We start from the raw sequence: 27,879 nt of genomic DNA, 5'->3' as shown, positions 1-27,879 counted from the left end.
AGACGGGCGCCCGCTGGTAACGCGATCTCAGCGGGCGCCCGGCAACTCCCTGCAGCGCCGCCCGGGACATCGGGTTAGGTGAGCCGGGGGAGGCGGAACTGCGTTCCGTCTCCTGGTGGAACTGACGGAACGCAGTTCCGCCCCGTTCCGGCTCACTTTAACCCCTGCCCATAGGGTCAAACCACTCGCCCTCTGTGAGGAGAATGAGAAAAAGTCCAGCACTCCACTCTTCCAATTACCGTACTTGCCCTGGTGCCCTCCGAGATGTCCAATCAGTAATTATACAATATGGAACAGCACTACTCATGGTCACATGCAGAATAGATAACTGAAAGGTGGCCTTTGTCCTTTATGTAGCCCACAGGACATAGAAGGGTATATGGGGAGAAGCAGATGGCTGATTATTTGATCCTGCTCAAGTTATCAGGGCCATGGCCGGTAACAGAAATCTTGGGGCCCAGTACATTGATTTCTCTGGGGCCCCCTCGGATCATTCATATTCTGTTGCGCTCTGATATATATACAGAGCCGGCCCTAACCAATATGATGCCCTAGGCAAGATTTTGGCTGGTGCCCCCTAGCACCACCACTAGTTCCGCCTCTGACCCTGCACCCCTTTCCCAGCACCATCACCCCCCACCCATAGCAGTCCTTTTTTTTTTTTTTTTCCTACCCCCTGTAATTTAAATAAGAACAGTGTGCACATTTGTCCTTACACATATGCCGCACATTATTAGTGCCCTTATACACATAATGACACACATAGTGCCCCTTACACATATGTTACACATTATTAATGCCCTTATACACATAATGACACATGTAGTTCCCAGCGTGAGTCAACTGGCAGCTCTGCTAACGTCGGGTGCCTATTTTTTTATGAAAATGCATCTTATTTGCATTGCTATGTGGCTAGGATACACAAGCAGCTTCTGCTGATTAAAATGATATGTGGCATGCCTATATACTGTGTGCGACTGTGGCTGTATCTGCATACGAAATGCTACACACAGAATATAGGCATGCCGCATATCATTTTAATCAGCAGAAGCTGCTGATGCCCCTAGGCATACCAGATGCCCTAGGCAATTGCCTAGTTTGCCTATACCTAGGGCCGGCTCTGTATATATATCAGAGTGCAACGGAATTTGCTGCCCTATATAAGAAACAGTTAATATATATATATTTATATCTATCAATCTATCTACACACATATATATGTATTTTTTTATCTATCTATCTATCTATCTATCTATCTATCTCTATCTATATCTCCTTCCTCCCCCACACACACCACAGTCTGTGCCTCCCTCTCTCCTTCCTCCCACACTCCAGTCTGTCTCTCCCCAATGATTCCATGCTGCATTCCTAGCTCCCTCACCCCATCCCAAAGCCCTGTATTCCCTCACCAATCCACTCTTACCCTGGGAAGAGACTAAATTGCGCTGCTCTCCCCAGTATCCAGACCCGAACACCACACAGCAGGCACCATGCGGCCCTCACACCCCACCAGAAGAGGCCAGCGCAGAGCACATGAATCCTTGCCAGGAGAGCTTCTGCCATGTCCCATAACTGCCTGCAACAGAGCTGGACCCGGAAGAGCAGGCACACACTTGTATGTGTGAGAGGCTCCTGTCACTCTGAGGCTGCACCCACACCGCCTACAGCTTGCTGCCCTATTTGGACAAGACAGCTCACATCCCTGCCGGACAATAAGTGTCATATACTTGGGGCCCTTCTGATCCTTGTGGCCCAGTACAGGGTTCCCTTTGACCGCCCCCTGTCGCCGGCCCTGATCAGGGCAGCCATCAGGGGGGGACTGTAGGCACTGGTGTCCTGGGCCCTTACAGAGAGGGGGTCCCACCCCTGGCTCCTACCGCCAATACCTGTAGAGCTGCCCCAGTCTGCATCAACAGCAATCTGATGCACAAGAAGGACTCCTTAAAACAAGCCTTATTTGCGCATCAGCTCTCTGTAAACCGTTCCTGAAGGTCCGCAACACTCCTCCTTTATGTAACATCACAATGTATACATCACATAGGGGTGGAGCAGTGTGGCAGAATTTTTATTTTGTCTGTCCTGGGCCCCATAAGTTCTCATGGCAGCCCTGAACATGACCATAGAAAAGTACAGTATATATTGAACTTCATCACTAGTATACATAAATACACATTTTAGTCATTGCATTGTGCCAACAGATACTTATAATGGTGGTGGCATGTAAAACTGGTGCAGAGGAAAAGGGTGCTGTAACTCAGAACACAGATGTTATACTCTCTGTAGTACACTTTAGAGTATTGGCGGTGAAATCACGGCTGTGTGTGCAATGACTGAAGCGGATAACTACTGTTATCATCATGTATGGGCTACACTACACTTAGTACTCTATCAGGATATAGGATAGGCCAATAACTGTGAATTTGTGGAAACCTTTAGCGAAATAATTATTACTTGTAAATAACGTTCTGTCACTCTAATGTTCACTTTGTGGCTACTAAAAGATGAACTGGAAGCTCAAAATACTGGGAACAAACTAAATATAAAGAAGTACAGATATGAATCTAAGTGTCAGCAACTGCACTGTCACTATAATATCCCCCAAGGTCTATGATTTCATACAGATTTATTTCTAGTATAAAAACAAATATCTATATATGTTTGTAAATAAAAACAGCGAGACAGTACACGAGTTAGAACATTTTAAAATATGTAAAAAAGTTACATTTTAATTTATAAAGATTATTGAGGTCGTAAGCTTTCGAAGCATGGCCATAATGAGACAGAATCAAATTGTGGAAATGATCTTTTCAACAAACTGTCCCATTTAGCATATCTTCAAAATACAGGTCTAAGCCTGTACAATGAAAGTTTTCCTTAACAATAAATACTGTGTACAAATCACAATGAAATATAAGGGCTTAAGTTATTGGAGAACCAAAGTTTATACATGGCAGTCTTTGTGAATCAGCAACCAGCTCTAGCTGACCCAAACAGCCATGACTGAACAGGCTAATAGGAAGCAGTTAAAATACCACTAGTCGGGATCCCGGCAATCACAGTGCCGACGTCGCAATCCAGACTAGCGGTGAAATGCCGCCATTGGAATACCGGTGCCACAGGCTATTCTCCCTCTGTGGGTGTCCACGACACCCACTGAGGGGGAATATAACCCGTGCCCACAGCATGGCGAGCGCAGCGAGCCCGCAAGGGGCTTTCTAGCGCTCGCCATGCTGCTGGCACACTGGTGGCCTGGATGCTGCTGTCAGTATACTGACAGCCGGCATCCAGGCCGCCGGTAATTCATAGTGAACCCAGGCTAACCCAGTGGTTCCCAAACTTTTTTGAATCACGGCACCCTAGAGTATGAGATTTTTTTCCGTGGCACCCCTAGGCCAAAAGTTTCTTATTGAGATATTTAGAAAAAGATATTAAATAAAGTAAATTATGTTTTTTTATGTCATCCTTAGGTTCAGTTATGTGGTGAGGGACAAGATTTGTTTCAGTTTGTCCACATATTTTATGACTGACAGCCACCAGAACTGGTTTTGCCTATTACATTGATCATAAATAATTAGCATTGGTCCTGAACCTCCAATCCAAGCAGAGCCGGCCCTAGGCATAGGCAAACTAGGCAAATGCCTAGGGCATTTGGTATGCTTAGGGGCTCACGCAGCTCCTGCTGAATAAAATGATATGCGGCATGCCTATATTCTGTGTGTGACTGTGGCTGTATCTGCATACGAAATGCTATGTTGCAGTGTATTCCTGGAAATCACTGTAATGTAGCATTTCATATGCAGACACAGTCACAGTCGCACACAGAATATAGTCATGCCACATATCATTTTAAGCAGCAGAAGCTGCTTGTGCATTCTAGCCACATAGCAATGCAAATAAGACACATTTTCATAAAAAAGGCGCCCAATGTTAGCAGAGCTGCCAGCTGACTCATGCCAGGCATCTCCTGCAGAACTAGCGGCGGTGCCTAGGGGGCAACAGCCAAAATCTTGCCTAGGGCATCATATTGGTTAGGGCCACCTCTGAATCCAAGGCACCGCTGCAAGTGTTCCCAAGGCACACCAGGGTGCCCAGTGATAAAGTACTACCCAATCAGCTCCTAACTGTAATTTTTCAAACACAGCCTGTAACATGGCAGTTAGGAGCTGATTGGCTGGCCCTTTATCACCTTCCACTTTATCACTCTTCAATGCTTGATAAATCTGGGCCACAGTTTGAGAACCACAGGGTTAAGCCATTTCTCTGTGTTCATATTATTCATAATCTCTTATGGCCCAATCAAAGCAGAGTACTAATTAAACTGAAATATAAATAATAATGTATGTTTAAAATAATACAATAAACAGTTGTACTTAACTATCTATAGCAGTGGTTCCCAAACGTTTTTTGAATCAGTGCGCCCTAGAGTATCAGAATTTTTTTCACGGCAACCCTAGGCCAAAAGTTTCTTATTAATGAATTTAGAAAAAAATATTAAAAGTAGTAAATTATGTTTATTTTTCATAAAGGTTCAAATATGTGGTGAGGAACAAGATATGTTTGTCCACATATTGTTACTGGCAGCCACAAGCACTGGTTTTACCTATTACATGGACAATAAATAGTTTGAATTGGTCCTGGACCACCAATCTGAGGCACCGCTGCAAGTGTCCCGAGGCACCCCAGGGTGCACAGCACACAGTTTGAGAATCTCAGATCTACAGTATATTCATACATAGTGACAATGAAATGAAAATGTAATTTCAGCTCTATTGTCCACAACTCATACATATAAATTATACCCATGCTCACATATAACTGATACTGCCCTACTACCTCTAGATAATATATACTGGTATATACCATTACTGGTAGAGACTAGAGACTAGTTTATTAAATATAATCTCTGTCAGTCAAGGTAGACCTTTCCGCTCTTAGATCCACACTTTTACACTGAAAATCTTTGATAGAGGATTGTGGCTGACGTGGACTCAATTTAGTTGATTCTGTGCAGAGGACTATTTAGCCGTAGAGTGCGGGACTGTTTGTCATCCTGTCTAGAATATTTGGAGCACTCAGAGCAATGGCGGTCAACACACTCTCCACAGCATTGTTGTGGCTGTGCTTGATGTTAGCTGTAGCATACACTGGCCTCCTTTATAAACTCTTACACATTATTATTGTATTGTTTCTGCAGCCTGCATATATGTATAATGGTTTCCAAAGTCAAGCCCTACTCCCCTAGAAGGTGAGTACATGTGATGTTGTTACATATACCACATTAACTCATCAGTGAGTGCACCATAATCACACTTTAGTGCTAACAGTGTTAACATTGCTACATATGTTTGAATATATTCAGCAGGGTTCTGCAAAGCTTATATAAACACATTCTTTATAGGGAGACAGAGTTAAGAAAATGTAGCTATCAGTACCTGAGGATCCTCTCTGTCCTCCTCCTCTCCAGACATGAGAGTGTCAGCCTTGTCCACCGCCACAGCACCAGCCAGATTCAAGAGCTATTGTATATGCCTGTACCTTCTTGGACTTGTCTGCCAATACCTACATGCACCACTCCTTGCAGAACTTTAACCAGGAATCCGAGAGGTGCTCGTCGAAAATTCTATAAATTCGGCAAAAATCCTGCATCATCACTGCCTCTCTTCTAACACCATGATGTACAGTAGATGATACTGGGTCACCTAGAAATGACAGGATGCAGATCTAAGTAAATCACGTCTTTACTGTGCAAATACTAACACCGGACTGACTTTAAAGTTTATATACAGTAAGCATTCATACAAAGCCTAATATTGCTAAAACAGTAATGGTTAACATTACTGCCTCATAGCACTGAGATCATGGTTCAGTTCCCTAACTGTGTGGAGTTTGTATATACTCCCAGTGCTTGCGTGGGTTTCCTCTAGGTACCCTGGATTCCTCCCACAATCCAAAACTATGCTGGTAGATTAAATGGATCCAAACAAAATTAACCCTAGCGTGAATGTGAGTGCGTGTACATGTGTTAGGGATATAGATTGTAAGCTCCACTGGGGCAGGTACTGATGTCAATAGCCAAATATTCTCTGTAAAGCGCTGTGAAATATGTGTGCGCTATATAAATAACTGGTAATAAAAAATAAAATTAGATATATATATATATATCTATCAGACTACTGTAGTTTAACTCTGAATAAACCTGATGCAGATTTCGCCTTCTGGCTTCCTAAGGTGCACCGCCTGACATTATAGATACAAGTTCCTTTATGCTTGTGTCATCCTGTAACACAATGTTGACCCCTAGTGGAGTTTTGGAAAATTACAATTATTTTGGAGTTGCAGAAATTTCATAACAATTTCTAGATTATTCAATTCACAGTATTAAGCTGGGTACACACTGGGCAACCTCAGCTAGTTAGCAATCAGCACTATATCGCTGATTACTAATTAGGGGAGATCACCAGTGTATACACACTGAACGATATCGATGTAAATTGTTCAGAGTCAATAGACAAATTACAGTGCCTTGATAAAGTATTCACCCCCTTTGCATTTTTCATGTTTTGTTGCCTCACAACCTGGAATTAAAATGGATTGTTTGAAGGTTTGCATCATTTCATTAACAGAACATGGCTACTACTTTGAAGATTTTTTTTATTTTTATTGTGAAGCACTCAACAAATAGGACAAAATAACTGAAAACTTCAGCATGCATAACTATTTACCCCCCTAAAGTCAGTACTTTGTAGAGCCACGTTTTGCGGCAATTACAGCTGCAAATCACATTGGATCTCTATAAGCTTGCCACATCTTGCCACTGGGATTTTTACCCATTCCTCAAGGCAAAACTGCTCTAGTTATTTCATGTTGGATGGCTTCCGCTTGTGAACAGCAATCTTCAAGTCTGACCACAGATTCTCAATTGGATTGAGATCTGGGCTTTGACTAGGCCATTACAACACATTTAAATGTTTCCCCTTAAACCATTCGAGTGTTGCTTTAGCAGTATGCTTCAGGTCATTGTCCTGCTGGAAGGTGAACCTCTGTCCCAGTTTCAAATCACAGGCAGACTGAAACAGGTTTTGCTCAAGAATATCCATGTATTTAGCACCATCCATCTTTCCCTCGACTCAAAATAGTTTCCCAGTTTCTGCTGCTGAAAAACATCCCCACAGCGTGATGCTGCCACCACCACCATGTTTCACTGTGGGGAGGGCGTTCTTGAGGTGATGGGATGTGTTGGGTTTGCGCCAGACATAGCGTTTTCCTTGGTGGACAAACAGTAAAATTTTTGTCTCATCTGACCAGAGCACCTTCCTCCATACATTTGGGGAGTCATCAACATGCCTTTTGCAAACTCAAAACGTGCCTTCTTATTTTTAACACTATGTAATGGCTTTTTTCTGGCTACTCTTCCATAAAGCCCAGCTCTATGGCGTGTACGGCTTATTGTGGTCACATGTGCAGATACACCAGTCTCTGCTGTGGTACTCTACAGCTCCTTCAGGGTTACCTTTGGTGTCTGTGCTGCCTCTCTGATTAATGCCCTCCTTGCCCAGTCTGGGTTTTGGTGGAGGGCCCTCTCTTGGCAGGTTTGTTGTGGTACCATGTTCTTTCCATTTCAAGATGATGGATTTTATGGTGTTCTGGGGGATCATCAAAGATTTAGATATTTTTTTAACCCAACCCTGACTTGTACTTCTCAACAACTTTGTCCCTGACTTGTTTGGAGAGCTCCTTGGTCTTCATCAGAGCTGTAACTAAACTTTTTGGTGCCCTGTACCAGAGAAAGAATTGGCGCCCCCCCATTATTTTTCCATGCACTCATTCATGAGCTCGTTGTTATTCAGTTACAATAGGGACACTATATGAAGCAACTGGTACTTTGTAAAAAAAAAAAAAAAAAGCGTTGCAATTGAGCAGGTCTATGTAGTGTGCAGCCATACATCCAATCTCTTAATGCAACATACTACATAGATCTGCTCAGCCACAATGCTAATTATTTTTTCACAAAGTATAAGGTAAGCTTCAAATAGTTTCTGTAGCTTAGAATTATCAACCTTTCTAAGCAAGGGCAGATAGCTCAATTAATAGATTGCCCGATTGCAATGCCACAGGCAATGAGTTTGAATACCGGATCTCAGCATCTGAAATCTATCATGTCAGCATCTTGAAATCTAATAAAGGACAGTGTGACTGAATAACAAAGGAATCTCAAGTTGAGCTCATAAATGTTGTATAGGTATGTATTAGTAATAGAAGGAATCAGGTTAGGAGACAGCAGCGGTCAGAAGATGCTGTGCTTCAAAAAGAGGGAAGCTGCAAGTGAAAGTAATTGAGAAGTGCTGCCAAAAGTGCCCCTACCCTGCAGCGCTATGTGCTGTGCCACCTCTGCACATACCTAGTTACGGCCTTGGTCTTCATGGTGTGATGCCTCTTGCTTAGTGGTGTTGCAGCCTCTGGGGCCTTTCAGAAAAGGTGTGTTTATACTGACAGATCATGTGACACTTAGATTGCACACAGGTGGACTTCATTTCACTAATTATGTTACTTCTGAAGGTAATTGGTTGCACTAGAACTTTTGAAGGGCTTCACAGCAAAGGGGGTGAATACATATGCACATGCCAATTTTCAAATTTTTATTTCTAAAAATTATTTTTTATATACATTTTTCTCATGTCACTGCACCAACTTAGACTATTTTGTGCATATCCATCACATAAAATTCAGATAAAAAAAAATAGGATTTTAATACCTACCGGTAAATCCTTTTCTATGAGTCCGAAGAGGATGTTGGGGACACCAAAAGAACCATGGGGTATAGACGGGATCCGCAGGAGACATGGGCACTTTAAGACTTTCAAAGGGGCGTGACCTGGCTCCTCCCTCTATATTCCTCCCCAGACTCAGTTTGGAACTGTGCCCGGAGAGACGGACATTCCGAGGAAAGGAATTAACAAACAAGGTGAGCATTATACCAGCTCATGCCATAAACATGCCGAATAACATGGCATTCAACTGAACACATGTCAACGGACATGAACAAAATTCAGCAACAAGCTGAAGAAACCATAACACAACCTGTGTGTAACCAGAACTAAACTGCAGATACAGTACGCACTGGGACGGGCGCCCAACATCCTCTACGGACTCATAGAAAAGGATTTACCGGTAGATATTAAAATCCTATTTTCTATTTCGTCCTAGAGGATGTTTTGGACACCAAAAGAACCATGGGGTTTATACCAAAGCTCTATAGCGGGCGAGAGAATGCGGATGACTCTGCAGCAGCGATTGACCAAACGTAAGGTCCTCATCGGCCAAGGTATCAAACTTGTAAAATTTAGCAAACGTGTTTGACCCCGACCAAGTAGCAGCTCGGCAAAGTTGCAATGCAAAAGCAGCCGCCCAGGACGAGCCCACCTTCCTAGTGGAATGGGCCTTCACCAATTTCGGCAACGACAAACCTGCTGTGGAATGAGCCTGCTGAATCGTTTGACATATCCAGCGGGCAATGGTCTGCCTGGAAGCAGGACACCCAATCTTATTGGGAGCATATAGGATAAACAGAGACTCTGATTTCCTAACTGGAGCCGTTCTGGTGACATAAATTTTCAAAGCTCTGACCACATCTAGAGACTTTTCCTCAGCCAAAGCGCCACTGGCCACTGGCACCACAATAGGTTGGTTAATATGAAAAAAGGAAACCACCTTTGGCAGAAATTGTTGCCGAGTTCTCAACTCTGCTCTATCTTCATGGAACATCAAATAAGGGCTCTTGTGAGACAAGGCCGCTAACTCAGACACCCGCCTTGCGGATGCCAATGCCAACAAAATGACAACCTTTCACGTGAGGAATTTCAATTCCACTTCACGTAAAGGTTCAAACCAATGTGATTGAAGGAATGTCAATACCACATTAAGGTCCCAAGGTGCCACAGGGGGCACAAAGGGAGGTTGTATGTGCAGGACCCCTTTTACGAAGGTCTGCACCTCAGGAAGTGACGCCAATTGTTTCTGAAAGAAAATTGACAAGGCAGAAATCTGCACCTTAATGGAGTCTAATTTAAGGTCCATTTTGTAGAAAAAGGAGACACCGTCCAAGGTCAAACTTCTCCACAGGAGCTTTCTTGGACTCGCACCAGGAAACATATTTCCTCCAAATACGGTGATAGTGCTTTGACGTCACACCCTTCCTAGCAAGAATAAGGGTAGGGATGACTTCACTGGGAATACCCTTTCGGCCTAAAATCTGGCGTTCAACCGCCATGCCGTCAAACGTAGCCGCTGTAAGTCCTGATAGACGAACGGCTCCTGTTGTAGCAGATCCTCGCGAAGAGGAAGAGGCCAGGGATCTTCGACCAGTAACGCCTGAAGATCCGGATACCAAATTCTCCTTGGCCAGTCTGGAACTACAAGGAGCGCTGGAATCTTTGTTTTTCTTAGAATTCTCAGAACCTTTGGGATGAGAGGAAGCGGAGGGAAAATGTACACCGACGGAAACACCCAAGGTGACAGTGCATCCACTGCCGCCGCCTGAGGGTCCCTGGAACAATACTTCTCAAATTTTCTGTTGAGGCGAGACGCCATCATGTCTATGTGGGGAACCCCCCAAAGACTTGTCACTAGTGTGAAGACCTCTTGATGGAGGCTCCACTCTCCTGGATGTAGATCGTGTCTGCTGAGGGAGTCTGCTTCCCAGTTGTCCACCCCCGGAAGGAATGTTGCTGACAGAGCGCTTGTATGTGTCTCTGCCCAGTGGGGAATCTTTGCGGCCTCTGCAATGGCTGTCCCGCTCTTTGTGCCACCTTGGCGATTTATGTATGCTACTGCTGTCACATTGTCCGATTGGATCAGGACAGACCGGTTTCGAAGAAGATGCTCCGCTTGCAGAAGGCTGTTGTAAATGTCCCTTAGCTCCAGAACGTTTATGTGAAGATGAGTCTCTGGACCTGACCATCTTCCTTGGAAGGTCACCAACCTTGGAGACTTACATCCGTGGTCACTAGGATCCAGTCCTGGATCCCGAACCTGCGTCCCTCTAAGAGGTGAGAGCTGTGGAGCCACCACAGGAGTGAGATTCTGGTGTTGGGAGATAGAATTATTCTCCGGTGCATATGAAGGTGGGATCCAGATCACTTGTCCAACAGGTCCCACTGAAACACTCTGGCATGGAACCTCCCAAACTGGAGGGCTTCGCATGCCGCTACCATCTTCCCCAGCAACCGAATGCATTGATGAATGGAGACTGTTTTTGGTTTCAGAATGAGTTTTATCAAACTCTGAATTTCCAGAGCTTTTTCCATAGGAAGGAAAATTCTCTGCTGGACTGTGTCCTGAATCATACCTAAAAACGCCAACCGGGTTGTTGGGATTAACTGTGATTAACTGCTGTTGCAGAATCGATAGGGACAGAGCAATGTCCTGTACCAACTTGTCTTTGGATCTCGCCTTTATCAGGAGATCGTCCAAGTATGGGATAATTGTAACTCCTCGCTTGTGGAGGAGAACCATCATCTCTACCATGACTTTTGTGAAAATCCTCGGAGCCGTGGACAGGCCAAACGGCAACGTCTGAAACTGGTAATGAGTATCCTGGATTGCAAACCTGAGGTACCTTTGATGAGGGGGATAGATGGGGACATGAAGGTATGCATCCTTTATGTCCAATGATACCATGAATTCCCCCTCCTCCAGACTGGAGATCACCACTCTGAGAGACTCCATCTTGAATTTGAATTTCTTCAGGAAAATTTTTAGAGATTTCAGGTTGAGGATTGGTCTTACCGAGCCATCCGGCTTTGGTACCACAAACAGGCTTGAATAAAAACCCTCCCCTTGCTGTGCAAGGGGAACCGGGACCACAACTTGATTTTGACACAATTTTTGTATTGCTCCACAGACTAGAACTCTGTCTGGAAGCGAAGCTGGTAAGGTTGATTTGAAAAAAAACAGTGAGGGGGAACGTCTTGAAACTCCAGTTTGTACCCTTGGGTCACAATTTGCAATACCCAAGGGTCTAGGTTCGAACGAACCCAGACCTGACTGAAGAGCTTTAGACGTGCCCCCACCGGTGCGGTCTCCTGTAGGGAAGACCTGGCGTCATGCGGTGGATTTGGCAGAAGCCGGGGAGGACTTCTGCTCCTGGGAACCCGAGGAGGCGGGTGTTCTCTTGCCCCTTCCTCTACCTCTGGTAGCAAGGAAGAAATTTCCTCGGCCTCTTTTATACTTGTTGGGCCGAAAGAACTGTGTGGTTTCTTTTGTTGCACAGGAACATAAGGTAAATAGGTTGACTTACCCGCGGTGGCCGCCGATACCAAATCAGTAAGGCCATCACCAAAAAGTTCACCTCCCTTAAATGGAAGGGACTCCATATTTTTCTTGGAATCTGCGCCAGCATTCCACTGGTGAGTCCAAAGCGCTCGCCTAGCCGCAACTGACATAGCATTAGCCTTAGCACACAGGAGGCCAGCATCTCTTGCAGCCTCTTTCAAGTACGAAGCCGTGTCCCTGATATAACCAAGCGTCACTAGGATGCTATCCCTATCAAGATTATCCAAATCAGAAGACAAACTTTCAGCCCATTTTTCAATAGCGCTACTTACCCACGCTGACGCAATAAGAGGCATTTTACGTGGTTGTAAAAATAGCTTTCAAAGTAGCCTCCTGTTTACAATCAGCCGGCTCCTTAAGGATCGTCGACTGAGCCGCAGGGAGGGCTACCTGTTTAGACAAGCGCGCTAGGGCCTTGTCAACTGTGGGTGGTGTTTCCCACTTTTCCCTATCAGCCGCGGGAAAGGGGTACGCCACCTTGATCCGGTTAGGAATTAGAAATTTTTTATCAGGATTGTTCCAAATGCTATCAAAGAGGTCATTTAGTTCAAAACATGGAGGAAAAGCAACTGAGCGTCTCTTTTCCTTGTAAATAAGGACCCTCGTTTCAGGTGTAATAGGGTCCTCATCAATATGTGATATGTCTTTAACAGCTACAATCATATACTGGATACTCTTAGCTAATTTAGGATCTAATCTGGAATCATCATAGTCGACATCAGCCTCAGAGTCTGTGTCGTTATCTGTGTCAACTAATTGGTCAACATCACGTTTGAGCGACCCCGGAGGGCCCTGGACCTGCAATAAAGCGTCCTCCATTGATCTCTTCCACACCTGGATTTGAGATTCAGACTGATCAAACTTTTGATTTAAAAGAGTGACATTAGCATTTAAAGCATTCAAAGTAGATAACCAGTCAGCAGTCGGCGGTGCCGACAGGGCCACCCCCAAAACATTTGGTGTCCCCAATAAATTATCCCCCTGAGAGGAATAATCTGTCTCAGACATGTCGTCCACTGAAAATAGCACCCAAATCAAAGCCTGTCAGGGAACACAAAGGGAAAAAGCCAGCTCACACCCCAGCGTCAAAATGCAGGACTGAAAACACCCTCAAGTGCCCCAGAGCTGCAGCGCTGAATTTATCTATTAATTCTGCCCCCCCCCCCCTCGTTTTCTTATGCCCCTGGTACTTGCTGCTTGTGAGGAAGGACCAGCGCTGCTTGTGTGGAGGAGGAAATGGCGCCGAGTGAGCAGTGAGGAAGAAGCTCCGCCCCCCTAATGGCGCGCTTCGTCCCGCTTAAATATACATTTATTTATCCTGGTGGGGGTTTTGGACTGTGCCTAGGCACTTGTAGTCCCACTAGCCAGCTTTTCTGAGGTAAACAAGCTCCCCAGGGCGCCCCCCCCCCCAGCGCCCTGCACCCAGCGGTGTGTACTGTATGGGAGCCCGGCGCGCACTGTGCCCTCGCTGTGTGGTACCTCTGTAATGCCGTCTTAGTGAAGAGAAGTCTTCTTTTCTTCTACATACTCACCTGTCTTCTGACTTCTGGCTCTGAAAGGGGGTGACGGCAGGGGTCTGGGACTGAGGGTCGACAGCACAAAGGTCGACACACCTAATGTCGACGCCAATTGGTCGACACACCTTAGGTCGACATGGACAAAAGGTCGACATGGACAAAAGGTCGACATGGACAAGGTCGACATGGAAAAAGGTCGACATGAGTTTTTTATGTTTTTTTGGTGTCGTTTTCTTCGTAGAGTGACTGGGAACCCCAATTAGTGCACCGCGTCCTCTCGCATGGCTCGCTTCGCTCGCCATGCTTCGGGCATGGTGCCTTCGCTCCGCTACCGCTTCGCTCGTCACACTTTACCGTTCCAATCGTAGTCCACGTGGATCGTTAAGTATGAAAAGGTTCAAAAAAAGAAAAAATAAGAATTTACTTACCGATAATTCTATTTCTCGGAGTCCGTAGTGGATGCTGGGGTTCCTGAAAGGACCATGGGGAATAGCGGCTCCGCAGGAGACAGGGCACAAAAAGTAAAGCTTTAGGATCAGGTGGTGTGCACTGGCTCCTCCCCCTATGACCCTCCTCCAAGCCTCAGTTAGGATACTGTGCCCGGACGAGCGTACACAATAAGGAAGGATTTATGAATCCCGGGTAAGACTCATACCAGCCACACCAATCACACTGTACAACCTGTGATCTGAACCCAGTTAACAGTATGATAACAGCGGAGCCTCTGAAAAGATGGCTCACAACAATAATAACCCGATTTTTGTAACTATGTACAAGTAATGCAGATAATCCGCACTTGGGATGGGCGCCCAGCATCCACTACGGACTCCGAGAAATAGAATTATCGGTAAGTAAATTCTTATTTTCTCTATCGTCCTAGTGGATGCTGGGGTTCCTGAAAGGACCATGGGGATTATACCAAAGCTCCCAAACGGGCGGGAGAGTGCGGATGACTCTGCAGCACCGCATGAGAGAACTCCAGGTCCTCCTTAGCCAGGGTATCAAATTTGTAGGATTTTACAAACGTGTTTGCCCCTGACTAAATAGCCGCTCGGCAAAGTTGTAAAGCCGAGACCCCTCGGGCAGCCGCCCAAGATGAGCCCACCTTCCTTGTGGAATGGGCATTTACATATTTTGGCTGTGGCAGGCCTGCCACAGAATGTGCAAGCTGAATTGTATTACACATCCAACTAGCAAAAGTCTGCTTAAAAGCAAGAGCACCCAGTTTGTTGGGTGCATACAGGATAACAGCAAGTCAGTTTTCCTGACTCCAGCCATCCTGGAACCTATATTTTCAGGGCCCTGACCACATCTAGCAACTTGGAGTCCTCCAAGTCCCTAGTAGGCGCAAGACACCACAATAAGCTGGTTCAGGTGAAACACTGACACCACCTTAGGGAGAGAACTGGGGACGAGTCCGCAGCTCTGCCCTGTCCGAATGGACAAACAGATATGGGCTTTTTTGAGAAAAAAACCACCAATTTGACACTCGCCTGGTCCAGGCCAGGTCCAAGAGCATGTTCACTTTTCATGTGAGATGCTTCAAATCCACAGATTTGACTGGTTTTAAACCAATGTGTTTTGAGGAATCGCAGAACTACGTTGAGATCCCACAGTGCCACTGGAGGCACAAAAGGGGGTTGTATATGCAATACTCCCTTGACAAACTTCTGGACTTCAGGAACTGAAGCCAATTCTTTCTGGAAGAAAAATCGACAGGGCCGAAATTTGAACCTTAATGGACCCCAATTTGAGGCCCATAGACACTCCTGTTTGCAGGAAATGCAGGAATCGACCGAGTTGAAATTTCTTCGTGGGGCCTTCCTGGCCTCACACCACGCAACATATTTTCGCCACATGTGGTGATAATGTTGTGCGGTCACCTCCTTTCTGGCTTTGACCAGGGTAGGAATGACCTCTTCCTGAATGCCTTTTCCCTTAGGATCCGACGTTCCACCGCCATGCCGTCAAACGCAGCTGCGGTAAGTCTTGGAACAGACATGGTACTTGCTGAAACAAGTCCCTTCTTAGCGGCAGAGGCCATAAGTCCTCTGTGAGCATCTCTTGAAGTTCCGGGTACCAAGTCCTTCTTGGCCAATCCGGAGCCATGAGTATAGTTCTTACTCCTCTACGTCTTATAATTCTCAGTACCTTAGGTATGAAAAGCAGAGGATGGAACACATACACCGACTGGTACACCCACGGTGTTACCAGAACGTCCACAGCTATTGCCTGAGGGTCTCTTAACCTGGCGCAATACCTGTCCCGTTTTTTGTTCAGACGGGACGCCATCATGTCCACCTTTGGTAATTCCCAACGGTTTACAATTATGTGGAAAACTTCCCCATGAAGTTCCCACTCTGCCGGGTGGAGGTCGTGCCTACTGAGGAAGTCTGCTTCCCAGTTTCCATTCCCGGAATGAAACACTGCTGACAGTGCTATCACATGATTTTCCGCCCAGCGAAAAGTCCTTGCAGTTTTTGCCACTGCCCTCCTGCTTCTTGTGCCGCCCTGTCTATTTACGTGGGCGACTGCCGTGATGTTTTATCCCACTGGATCAATACCGGCTGACCTTGAAGCAGAGGTCTTGCTAAGCTTAGAGCATTATAAATTTACCCTTAGCTATATTTATGTGGAGAAAAGTCTCCAGACTTGATCACACTCCCTGGAAATTTTTTCCTTGTGTGACTGCTCCCCAGCCTCTCGGGCTGGCCTCCGTGGTCACCAACATCCAAAACTGAATGCCGAATCTGCGGCCCTCTAGAAGATGAGCACTCTGTAACCACCACAGGAGAGACACCCTTGTCCTTGGATATAGGGTTATCCGCTGATGCATCTGAAGATGCGATCCGGACCATTTGTCCAGCAGATCCCACTGAAAAGTTCTTGCATGAAATCTGCCGACTGGAATTGCTTCGAAGGAAGTCACCATTTTTTTACCATGGCCCTTGTGCAATGATGCACTGATTTTAGGAGGTTCCTGACTAGCTCGGATAACTCCCTGGCTTTCTCTTCCGGGAGAAACACCTTTTTCTGGACTGTGTCCAGAATCATCCCTAAGCACAGGAGACTTGTTGTCGGGATCAGCTGCGATTTTGGAATATTTAGAATCCACCCCTGCTGTTGTAACAGTATCCGAGATAGTGCTACTCCGACCTCCAACTGTTCCCTGGACTTTGCCCTTATCAGGAGATCGTCCAAGTAAGGGATAATTAAGACGCCTTTTCTTCGAAGAAGAACCATCATTTCGGCCATTACCTTGGTAAAGACCCGGGGTGCCGTGGACAATCCAAACTGCAGCGTCTGAAACTGATAGTGACAGTTCTGTACCACGAACTTGAGGTACCCTTAGTGATAAGGGCAAATTTGGGACATGGAGGTAAGCATCCCTGATGTCTCGGGACACCAGATAGTCCCCTTCTTCCCGGTTCGTTATCACTGCTCTGAGTGACTCCATCTTGATTTGAACCTTTGTAAGTGTTCAAATTTTTTTAGATTTAGAATAGGTCTCACCTAGCCTTCTGGCTTCAGTACCACAATATAGTGTGGAATAATACCCCTTTTCTTGTTGTAGGAGGGGTAATTTAATTTTCACCTGCTGGGAATACAGCTCGTGAATTGTTTCCCATACTGCCTCCTTGTCGGAGGGAGACCTTGGTAAAGCAGACTTCAGGAGCCTGCGCAGGGGAAACGTCTCGACATTCCAATCTGTACCCCTGGGATACTACTTGTAGGATCCAGGGGTCCTGTACGGTCTCAGCGTCATGCTGAGAGCTTGTCAGAAGCGGTGGAACGCTTCTGTTCCTGGGAATGGGCTGCCTGCTGCAGTCTTCTTCCCTTTCCTCTATCCCTGGGCAGATATGACTCTTATAGGGACGAAAGGACTGAAGCTGAAAAGACGGTGTCTTTTTCTGCAGAGATGTGACTTAGGGTAAAAACGGTGGATTTTCCAGCCGTTGCCGTGGCCACCAGGTCCGATGGACCGACCCCAAATAACTCCTCTTCCTTTATACGGCAATACACCTTTGTGCCGTTTGGAATCTGCATCACCTGACCACTGTCGTGTCCATAAACATCTTCTGGCAGATATGGACATCGCACTTACTCTTGATGCCAGAGTGCAAATATCCCTCTGTGCATCTCGCATATATAGAAATGCATCCTTTAAATGCTCTATAGTCAATAAAATACTGTCCCTGTCAAGGGTATCAATATTTTTAGTCAGGGAATCCGACCAAGCCACCCCAGCTCTGCACATCCAGGCTGAGGCGATCGCTGGTCGCAGTATAACACCAGTATGTGTGTATATACTTTTTATGATATTTTTCCAGCCTCCTGTCAGCTGGCTCCTTGAGGACGGCCCTATCTATAGACGGTACCGCCACTTGTTCTGATAAGCGTGTGAGCGCCTTATCCACCCTAAGGGGTGTTTCCCAACGCGCCCTAACTTCTGGCGGGAAAGGGTATACCGCCCATATTTCTCTATCGTCCTAGTGGATGCTGGGGTTCCTGAAAGGACCATGGGGAATAGCGGCTCCGCAGGAGACAGGGCACAAAAAGTAAAGCTTTAGGATCAGGTGGTGTGCACTGGCTCCTCCCCTATGACCCTCCTCCAAGCCTCAGTTAGATTTTTGTGCCCGGCCGAGAAGGGTGCAATCTAGGTGGCTCTCCTAAAGAGCTGCTTAGAAAAGTTTAGCTTAGGTTTTTTATTTTACAGTGAGTCCTGCTGGCAACAGGATCACTGCAACGAGGGACTTAGGGGAGAAGAAGTGAACTCACCTGCGTGCAGGATGGATTGGCTTCTTTGGCTACTGGACATTAGCTCCAGAGGGACGATCACAGGTACAGCCTGGATGGTCACCGGAGCCTCGCCGCCGGCCCCCTTGCAGATGCTGAAACAAGAAGAAGGTCCAGAATCGGCGGCATGAAGACTCCTCAGTCTTCTTAAGGTAGCGCACAGCACTGCAGCTGTGCGCCATTTCCTCTCAGCACACTTCACACGGCAGTCACTGAGGGTGCAGGGCGCTGGGAGGGGGGCGCCCTGGGAGGCAATGAAAACCTATTTTTGGCTAAAAATACCTCACATATAGCCTCCGGGGGCTATATGGAGATATTTAACCCCTGCCAGAATCCGTTAAGAGCGGGAGACGAGGCCGCCGAAAAAGGGGCGGGGCCTATCTCCTCAGCACACAGCGCCATTTTCCCTCACAGAAAGGCTGGAGGGAAGGCTCCCAGGCTCTCCCCTGCACTGCACTACAGAAACAGGGTTAAAACAGAGAGGGGGGGCACTAATTTGGCGTTAAAAATATATAAAAAAGATGCTATAAGGGAAAACACTTATATAAGGTTGTCCCTATATAATTATAGCGTTTTTGGTGTGTGCTGGCAAACTCTCCCTCTGTCTCTCCAAAGGGCTAGTAGGTCCTGTCCTCTATCAGAGCATTCCCTGTGTGTGTGCTGTGTGTCGGTACGTGTGTGTCGACATGTATGAGGACGATATTGGTGAGGAGGCGGAGCAATTGCCTGTAATGGTGATGTCACTCTCTAGGGAGTCGACACCGGAATGGATGGCTTATTTAGGGAATTACGTGATAATGTCAACACGCGGCAAGGTCGGTTGACGACATGAGACGGCCGACAAACAATTAGTACCGGTCCAGACGTCTCAAAAACACCGTCAGGGGTTTTAAAACGCCCGTTTACTTTAGTCGGTCGACACAGACACAGACAGGGACACTGAATCCAGTGTCGACGGTGAATAAACAAACGTATTCCTTATTAGGGCCACACGTTAAGGGCAATGAAGGAGGTGTTACATATTTCTGATACTACAAGTACCACAAAAGAGGGTATTATGTGGGATGTGAAAAAACTACCGTAGTTTTTCCTGAATCAGATAAATTAAATGAAGTGTGTGATGATGCGTGGGTTCCCCCCGATAGAAAATATGGGCGGTATACCCTTTACCGCCAGAAGTTAGGGCGCGTTGGGAAACACCCCTTAGGGTGGATAAGGCGCTCACACGCTTATCAGAACAAGTGGCGGTACCGTCTATAGATAGGGCCGTCCTCAAGGAGCCAGCTGACAGGAGGCTGGAAAATATCATAAAAAGTATATACACACATACTGGTGTTATACTGCGACCAGCGATCGCCTCAGCCTGGATGTGCAGAGCTGGGGTGGCTTGGTCGGATTCCCTGACTAAAAATATTGATACCCTTGACAGGGACAGTATTTTATTGACTATAGAGCATTTAAAGGATGCATTTCTATATATGCGAGATGCACAGAGGGATATTTGCACTCTGGCATCAAGAGTAAGTGCGATGTCCATATCTGCCAGAAGATGTTTATGGACACGACAGTGGTCAGGTGATGCAGATTCCAAACGGCACAAAGGTGTATTGCCGTATAAAGGAAGAGGAGTTATTTGGGGTCGGTCCATCGGACCTGGTGGCCACGGCAACTGCTGGAAAATCCACCGTTTTTACCCTAAGTCACATCTCTGCAGAAAAAGACACCGTCTTTTCAGCTTCAGTCCTTTCGTCCCTATAAGAGTCATATCTGCCCAGGGATAGAGGAAAGGGAAGAAGACTGCAGCAGGCAGCCCATTCCCAGGAACAGAAGCGTTCCACCGCTTCTGACAAGCTCTCAGCATGACGCTGAGACCGTACAGGACCCCTGGATCCTACAAGTAGTATCCCAGGGGTACAGATTGGAATGTCGAGACGTTTCCCCTGCGCAGGCTCCTGAAGTCTGCTTTACCAAGGTCTCCCTCCGACAAGGAGGCAGTATGGGAAACAATTCACGAGCTGTATTCCCAGCAGGTGATAATTAAATTACCCCTCCTACAACAAGAAAAGGGGTATTATTCCACACTATATTGTGGTACTGAAGCCAGAAGGCTAGGTGAGACCTATTCTAAATCTAAAAAAATTTGAACACTTACAAAGGTTCAAATCAAGATGGAGTCACTCAGAGCAGTGATAACGAACCGGGAAGAAGGGGACTATATGGTGTCCCGAGACATCAGGGATGCTTACCTCCATGTCCCAAATTTGCCCTTATCACTAAGGGTACCTCAGGTTCGTGGTACAGAACTGTCACTATCAGTTTCAGACGCTGCCGTTTGGATTGTCCACGGCACCCCGGGTCTTTACCAAGGTAATGGCCGAAATGATGGTTCTTCTTCGAAGAAAAGGCGTCTTAATTATCCCTTACTTGGACGATCTCCTGATAAGGGCAAAGTCCAGGGAACAGTTGGAGGTCGGAGTAGCACTATCTCGGATACTGTTACAACAGCAGGGGTGGATTCTAAATATTCCAAAATCGCAGCTGATCCCGACAACAAGTCTCCTGTGCTTAGGGATGATTCTGGACACAGTCCAGAAAAAGGTGTTTCTCCCGGAAGAGAAAGCCAGGGAGTTATCCGAGCTAGTCAGGAACCTCCTAAAATCAGTGCATCATTGCACAAGGGCCATGGTAAAAAAATGGTGACTTCCTTCGAAGCAATTCCAGTCGGCAGATTTCATGCAAGAACTTTTCAGTGGGATCTGCTGGACAAATGGTCCGGATCGCATCTTCAGATGCATCAGCGGATAACCCTATATCCAAGGACAAGGGTGTCTCTCCTGTGGTGGTTACAGAGTGCTCATCTTCTAGAGGGCCGCAGATTCGGCATTCAGTTTTGGATGTTGGTGACCACGGAGGCCAGCCCGAGAGGCTGGGGAGCAGTCACACAAGGAAAAAATTTCCAGGGAGTGTGATCAAGTCTGGAGACTTTTCTCCACATAAATATAGCTAAGGGTAAATTTATAATGCTCTAAGCTTAGCAAGACCTCTGCTTCAAGGTCAGCCGGTATTGATCCAGTGGGATAAAACATCACGGCAGTCGCCCACGTAAATAGACAGGGCGGCACAAGAAGCAGGAGGGCAGTGGCAAAAACTGCAAGGACTTTTCGCTGGGCGGAAAATCATGTGATAGCACTGTCAGCAGTGTTTCATTCCGGGAATGGAAACTGGGAAGCAGACTTCCTCAGTAGGCACGACCTCCACCCGGCAGAGTGGGAACTTCATGGGGAAGTTTTCCACATGATTGTAAACCGTTGGGAATTACCAAAGGTGGACATGATGGCGTCCCGTCTGAACAAAAAACGGGACAGGTATTGCGCCAGGTTAAGAGACCCTCAGGCAATAGCTGTGGACGTTCTGGTAACACCGTGGGTGTACCAGTCGGTGTATGTGTTCCATCCTCTGCTTTTCATACCTAAGGTACTGAGAATTATAAGACGTAGAGGAGTAAGAACTATACTCATGGCTCCGGATTGGCCAAGAAGGACTTGGTACCCGGAACTTCAAGAGATGCTCACAGAGGACTTATGGCCTCTGCCGCTAAGAAGGGACTTGTTTCAGCAAGTACCATGTCTGTTCCAAGACTTACCGCAGCTGCGTTTGACGGCATGGCGGTGGAACGCCGGATCCTAAGGGAAAAGGCATTCAGGAAGAGGTCATTCCTACCCTGGTCAAAGCCAGAAAGGAGGTGACCGCACAACATTATCACCACATGTGGCGAAAATATGTTGCGTGGTGTGAGGCCAGGAAGGCCCCACGAAGAAATTTCAACTCGGTCGATTCCTGCATTTCCTGCAAACAGGAGTGTCTATGGGCCTCAAATTGGGGTCCATTAAGGTTCAAATTTCGGCCCTGTCGATTTTTCTTCCAGAAAGAATTGGCTTCAGTTCCTGAAGTCCAGAAGTTTGTCAAGGGAGTATTGCATATACAACCCCCTTTTGTGCCTCCAGTGGCACTGTGGGATCTCAACGTAGTTCTGGGATTCCTCAAAACACATTGGTTTAAAACCAGTCAAATCTGTGGATTTGAAGCATCTCACATGAAAAGTGAACATGCTCTTGGACCTGGCCTGGACCAGGCGAGTGTCAAATTGGTGGTTTTTTTCTCAAAAAAGCCCATATCTGTTTGTCCATTCGGACAGGGCAGAGCTGCGGACTCGTCCCCAGTTCTCTCCCTAAGGTGGTGTCAGTGTTTCACCTGAACCAGCTTATTGTGGTGTCTTGCGCCTACTAGGGACTTGGAGGACTCCAAGTTGCTAGATGTGGTCAGGGCCCTGAAAATATAGGTTCCAGGACGGCTGGAGTCAGGAAAACTGACTTGCTGTTATCCTGTATGCACCCAACAAACTGGGTGCTCTTGCTTCTAAGCAGACTTTTGCTAGTTGTATGTGTAATACAATTCAGCTTGCACATTCTGTGGCAGGCCTGCCACAGCCAAAATATGTAAATGCCCATTCCACAAGGAAGGTGGGCTCATCTTGGGCGGCTGCCCGAGGGGTCTCGGCTTTACAACTTTGCCGAGCGGCTATTTAGTCAGGGGCAAACACGTTTGTAAAATCCTACAAATTTGATAACCTGGCTAAGGAGGACCTGGAGTTCTCTCATTCGGTGCTGCAGAGTCATCCGCACTCTCCCGCCCGTTTGGGAGCTTTGGTATAATCCCCATGGTCCTTTCAGGAACCCCAGCATCCACTAGGACGATAGAGAAAATAAGAATTTACTTACCGATAATTCTATTTCTCGGAGTCCGTAGTGGATGCTGGGCGCCCATCCCAAGTGCGGATTATCTGCAATACTTGTACATAGTTACAAAAATCGGGTTATTATTGTTGTGAGCCATCTTTCAGAGGCTCCGCTGTTATCATACTGTTAACTGGGTTCAGATCACAGGTTGAACAGTGTGATTGGTGTGGCTGGTATGAGTCTTACCCGGGATTCATAAATCCTTCCTTATTGTGTACGCTCGTCCGAGCACAGTATCCTAACTGAGGCTTGTAGGAGGGTCATAGGGGGAGGAGCCAGTGCACACCACCTGATCCTAAAGCTTTACTTTTTGTGCCCTGTCTCCTGCGGAGCCGCTATTCCCCATGGTCCTTTCAGGAACCCCAGCATCCACTACGGACTCCGAGAAATAGAATTATCGGTAAGTAAATTCTTATTTTTCTATCGGGGGGAACCCACGCATCATCACACACTTCATTTAATTTATCTGATTCAGGAAAAACTACGGTAGTTTTTTCACATCCCACATAATACCCTCTTTTGTGGTACTTGTAGTATCAGAAATATGTAACACCTCCTTCATTGCCCTTAACGTGTGGCCCTAATAAGGAATACGTTTGTTTATTCACCGTCGACACTGGATTCAGTGTCCCTGTCTGTGTCTGTGTCGACCGACTAAAGTAAACGGGCGTTTTAAAACCCCTGACGGTGTTTTTGAGACGTCTGGACCGGTACTAATTGTTTGTCGGCCGTCTCATGTCGTCAACCGACCTTGGCGCGTGTTGACATTATCACGTAATTCCCTAAATAAGCCATCCATTCCGGTGTCGACTCCCTAGAGAGTGACATCACCATTACAGGCAATTGCTCCGCCTCCTCACCAACATCGTCCTCATACATGTCGACACACACGTACCGACACACAGCACACACACAGGGAATGCTCTGATAGAGGACAGGACCTACTAGCCCTTTGGAGAGACAGAGGGAGAGTTTGCCAGCACACACCAAAAACGCTATAATTATATAGGGACAACCTTATATAAGTGTTTTCCCTTATAGCATCTTTTTTATATATTTCTAACGCCAAATTAGTGCCCCCCCTCTCTGTTTTAACCCTGTTTCTGTAGTGCAGTGCAGGGGAGAGCCTGGGAGCCTTCCCTCCAGCCTTTCTGTGAGGGAAAATGGCGCTGTGTGCTGAGGAGATAGGCCCCGCCCCTTTTTCAGCGGCCTCGTCTCCCGCTCTTAACGGATTCTGGCAGGGGTTAAATATCTCCATATAGCCCCCGGAGGCTATATGTGAGGTATTTTTAGCCAAAAATAGGTTTTCATTGCCTCCCAGGGCGCCCCCCTCCCAGCGCCCTGCACCCTCAGTGACTGCCGTGTGAAGTGTGCTGAGAGGAAATGGCGCACAGCTGCAGTGCTGTGCGCTACCTTAAGAAGACTGAGGAGTCTTCATGCCGCCGATTCTGGACCTTCTTCTTGTTTCAGCATCTGCAAGGGGGCCGGCGGCGAGGCTCCGGTGACCATCCAGGCTGTACCTGTGATCGTCCCTCTGGAGCTAATGTCCAGTAGCCAAAGAAGCCAATCCATCCTGCACGCAGGTGAGTTCACTTCTTCTCCCCTAAGTCCCTCGTTGCAGTGATCCTGTTGCCAGCAGGACTCACTGTAAAATAAAAAACCTAAGCTAAACTTTTCTAAGCAGCTCTTTAGGAGAGCCACCTAGATTGCACCCTTCTCGGCCGGGCACAAAAATCTAACTGAGGCTTGGAGGAGGGTCATAGGGGGAGGAGCCAGTGCACACCACCTGATCCTAAAGCTTTACTTTTTGTGCCCTGTCTCCTGCGGAGCCGCTATTCCCCATGGTCCTTTCAGGAACCCCAGCATCCACTAGGACGATAGAGAAAAATCGTGAAAAACTCATGTCGACCTTTTTCCATGTCGACCTTGTTCCAGTCGACCTTTTGTCCATGTCGACCTTTTGTCCACGTCGACCTAAGGTGTGTCGACCAATTGGCATCGACCTAAGTTGTGTCGACCTTTGTGCTGTCGACCTGGAGTCCGGATACCGACGGCAGGCTGTGGGAGCGAGCATCCGAGAGTACCCGGCGTTCATCTCCCCTCAGGTGCGGAGGCATCCTGTCAGCAACAGCAGAGCCCTGAAACTCATTAGAAGTGGGTCTAGACTGCTCTCCCCTCAGTCCCACGAAGCAGGGAGGCTGTAGCCAGCAGACCTCCCTGAAAATAAAAAACCTAACATAAGTCTTTTCAGAGAAACTCAGCAGAGCTCCCCCGAGTGCCTCCGTCTCACAGGGCACATTTTCTAAACTGAGTCTGGGAGGGATATAGAGGGAGGAGCCAGGTCACGCCCCTTTGAAAGTCTTAAAGTGCCCATGTCTCCTGCGGATCCCGTCTATTCTCGATGGTTCTTTTGGTGTCCCCAACATCCTCTAGGATGAAATAGAAAAAATAAAAATTAAATTACAGGTTGTAATATAACAAAATAGGTAAAAAGCCAAAAGGGGGGGTGAATACTTTAGCAAGACACTGTAAGCCATCTTGGGATAAATTTAAATATTGCCTTTTTCAAGTTTAACATGAGCATAATTAACAAAACAATATTTACTAATACATTTTCCTTTTCCAAATAGTTTCCTAAAAGCAACTTTAAACAATAAAAAACCAACAAAATAAAGTTAATTATTCAATAAAACAAATTTTATACATCATCTGTACAGCTTCTCATTAACTATTCAACATTCCACCCACCAACATTGCAGGGAGATAGATTATGAAGCGTTGCTCCCTCCTTGCCGTTCCTCCAGCCTCCTATGCAGGGATGTACTGGGAACTAAAACTGGCCCCATGTAAGTGGGGAGGCATTTGATATGCCGGCTGTCGGGATCCCGGCACTCACCATACCGACTCCGGAATCCCAACAGCCGGCATACCGACAACTATTCTCCCTCTTGGGGTGTCCATGACATCCCTGGAGGGAGAATAAATAGCGTGGCGCGCCCGCAAGGGGCTCTTTTGCGCTCACCCTGCTTCCTGAATGCAGGCGGTCGGGATCCCGGCGCCGGGATCCCAAGCGCCAGCATAACATACTACACCCATGTAAGTGGGATCAAATGTAATGCCGGTGAGGCCCACACAAATGTAGGCCGGTTTAGAAACTTGTTAGTTGTAGCAACAATACTATACAGACAGCATACCTGTGACTGCCATACAGTACATTGAGCATCCAAGTGACCGCCATGCAGCACATATGGCATCCCATTGACCACCATGCAGTACAGATGGGATCCCAGTGGCCTCCATGCAGTACAGATGGCATCCCAGTAACTCTCATACAGTACATTGAGGATCCCAATGATCACCACAGTACAGAGAGCATCCCAGAAACTGCCATACAGTACACTGAGCAACCGTTTAAAGTCATACAATACATTGAGCATCATATTAACCACCATAGAGTACACTGCGAATCAATGTGACCAATGGTTCTTTATTTGCTCAGGATTATTACACAGTTTTACAATAATATAAGGGTATGGCAGTTTTGAAAATTAATTCTCTAAAATCTTTTATGTGCAAGTAGGTTTTTCTTTCCATGTTAGATAGTTGAAACGTACATGACTAAAGAGAAATGTTTATAACTACTTGTGCTGCAGACGTATTTAGCTTGATATATTAACAAATAATTGTGATTTAAGAATTAAACCCAGATCCCCTAAGGCATACAGCCCCATGCTGACTGGGTTTCCCTGCTGTAGCACCACCAGCCCTGGCTGGCAAAGCCTATTGCTTTTATGGAAGATTCCAAGGGGAACCCAGTCATTTTGTCCCCATGTTTTTGAATATAGATGCAATAATGCTTCTTGTAGGGAGGGAGGGTACTCATTTTTTTTTTATTCTTAATTTTTTAACTGGGCATGCGAGGTCCGTTCTGGTGACCATCATGATTAGCACAGATCATGTGCACAGCGTTTATTCAATGTAGACAGAGAGACTAGGGGCATGTCAGCAGCTTACAGAGCGCTGGGCATGCCCAATAGTGAAGAAAAACAGAGGGCGTGGCCTGCGATAGAGCCACTACCGTGAAGCCACGATCCTTTTAAACAGGCCACGTCCCTTTTTGGGTGCGCACGCAGGAGTCCTGTTTAAAAGTTTCGAAATTTGGGAAGTATGAGCTTTCAGGTCCCAGGATGCACTGGTCCTTCCTCCCCTATACCCCGCCCCCAGCCCATCCAGTTTAGTACACATTCCCAAGGCAGAAGCAGGACAGAGGAGAATGAAGAATGAAAAACTCAAGAAACACACTCATATTAGAAGAGGACAACTAGTGACCATATAATAATACCCATAAGCCAGGTACATCATGGTGGGTGCCCTGTGGAGCCTATGGACTTGAAGAAACAGAGTTAACAGTGGTAAATCTACCATAACTCTTGTTTTCT

At 46.6% G+C, this 27,879-nt stretch overlaps 1 long non-coding RNA gene across 1 annotated transcript in view; it reads right to left on the bottom strand.

Annotated features, from left to right (window-relative positions):
- Positions 1 to 8,449, bottom strand: part of LOC134962446 (uncharacterized) — a 35,678-nt gene extending 27,229 nt beyond the window's left edge. The window contains exons 1-2 of the long non-coding RNA XR_010188036.1: positions 8,399 to 8,449; positions 5,433 to 5,699 (exon numbers count right to left, since the gene is read on the bottom strand). This is a non-coding gene — a long non-coding RNA (uncharacterized LOC134962446). The remainder of the gene's footprint in view (positions 1 to 5,432; positions 5,700 to 8,398) is intronic.
- Positions 8,450 to 27,879: the final 19,430 nt, after the last annotated feature.

This window comes from Pseudophryne corroboree, chromosome 1 (assembly GCF_028390025.1).
Source record: "Pseudophryne corroboree isolate aPseCor3 chromosome 1, aPseCor3.hap2, whole genome shotgun sequence".
Classification (NCBI taxonomy): domain Eukaryota; kingdom Metazoa; phylum Chordata; class Amphibia; order Anura; family Myobatrachidae; genus Pseudophryne; species Pseudophryne corroboree.
Note: the sequence above shows the minus strand (reverse complement) of the source record. Positions and strands in the feature narration are given on the sequence as shown.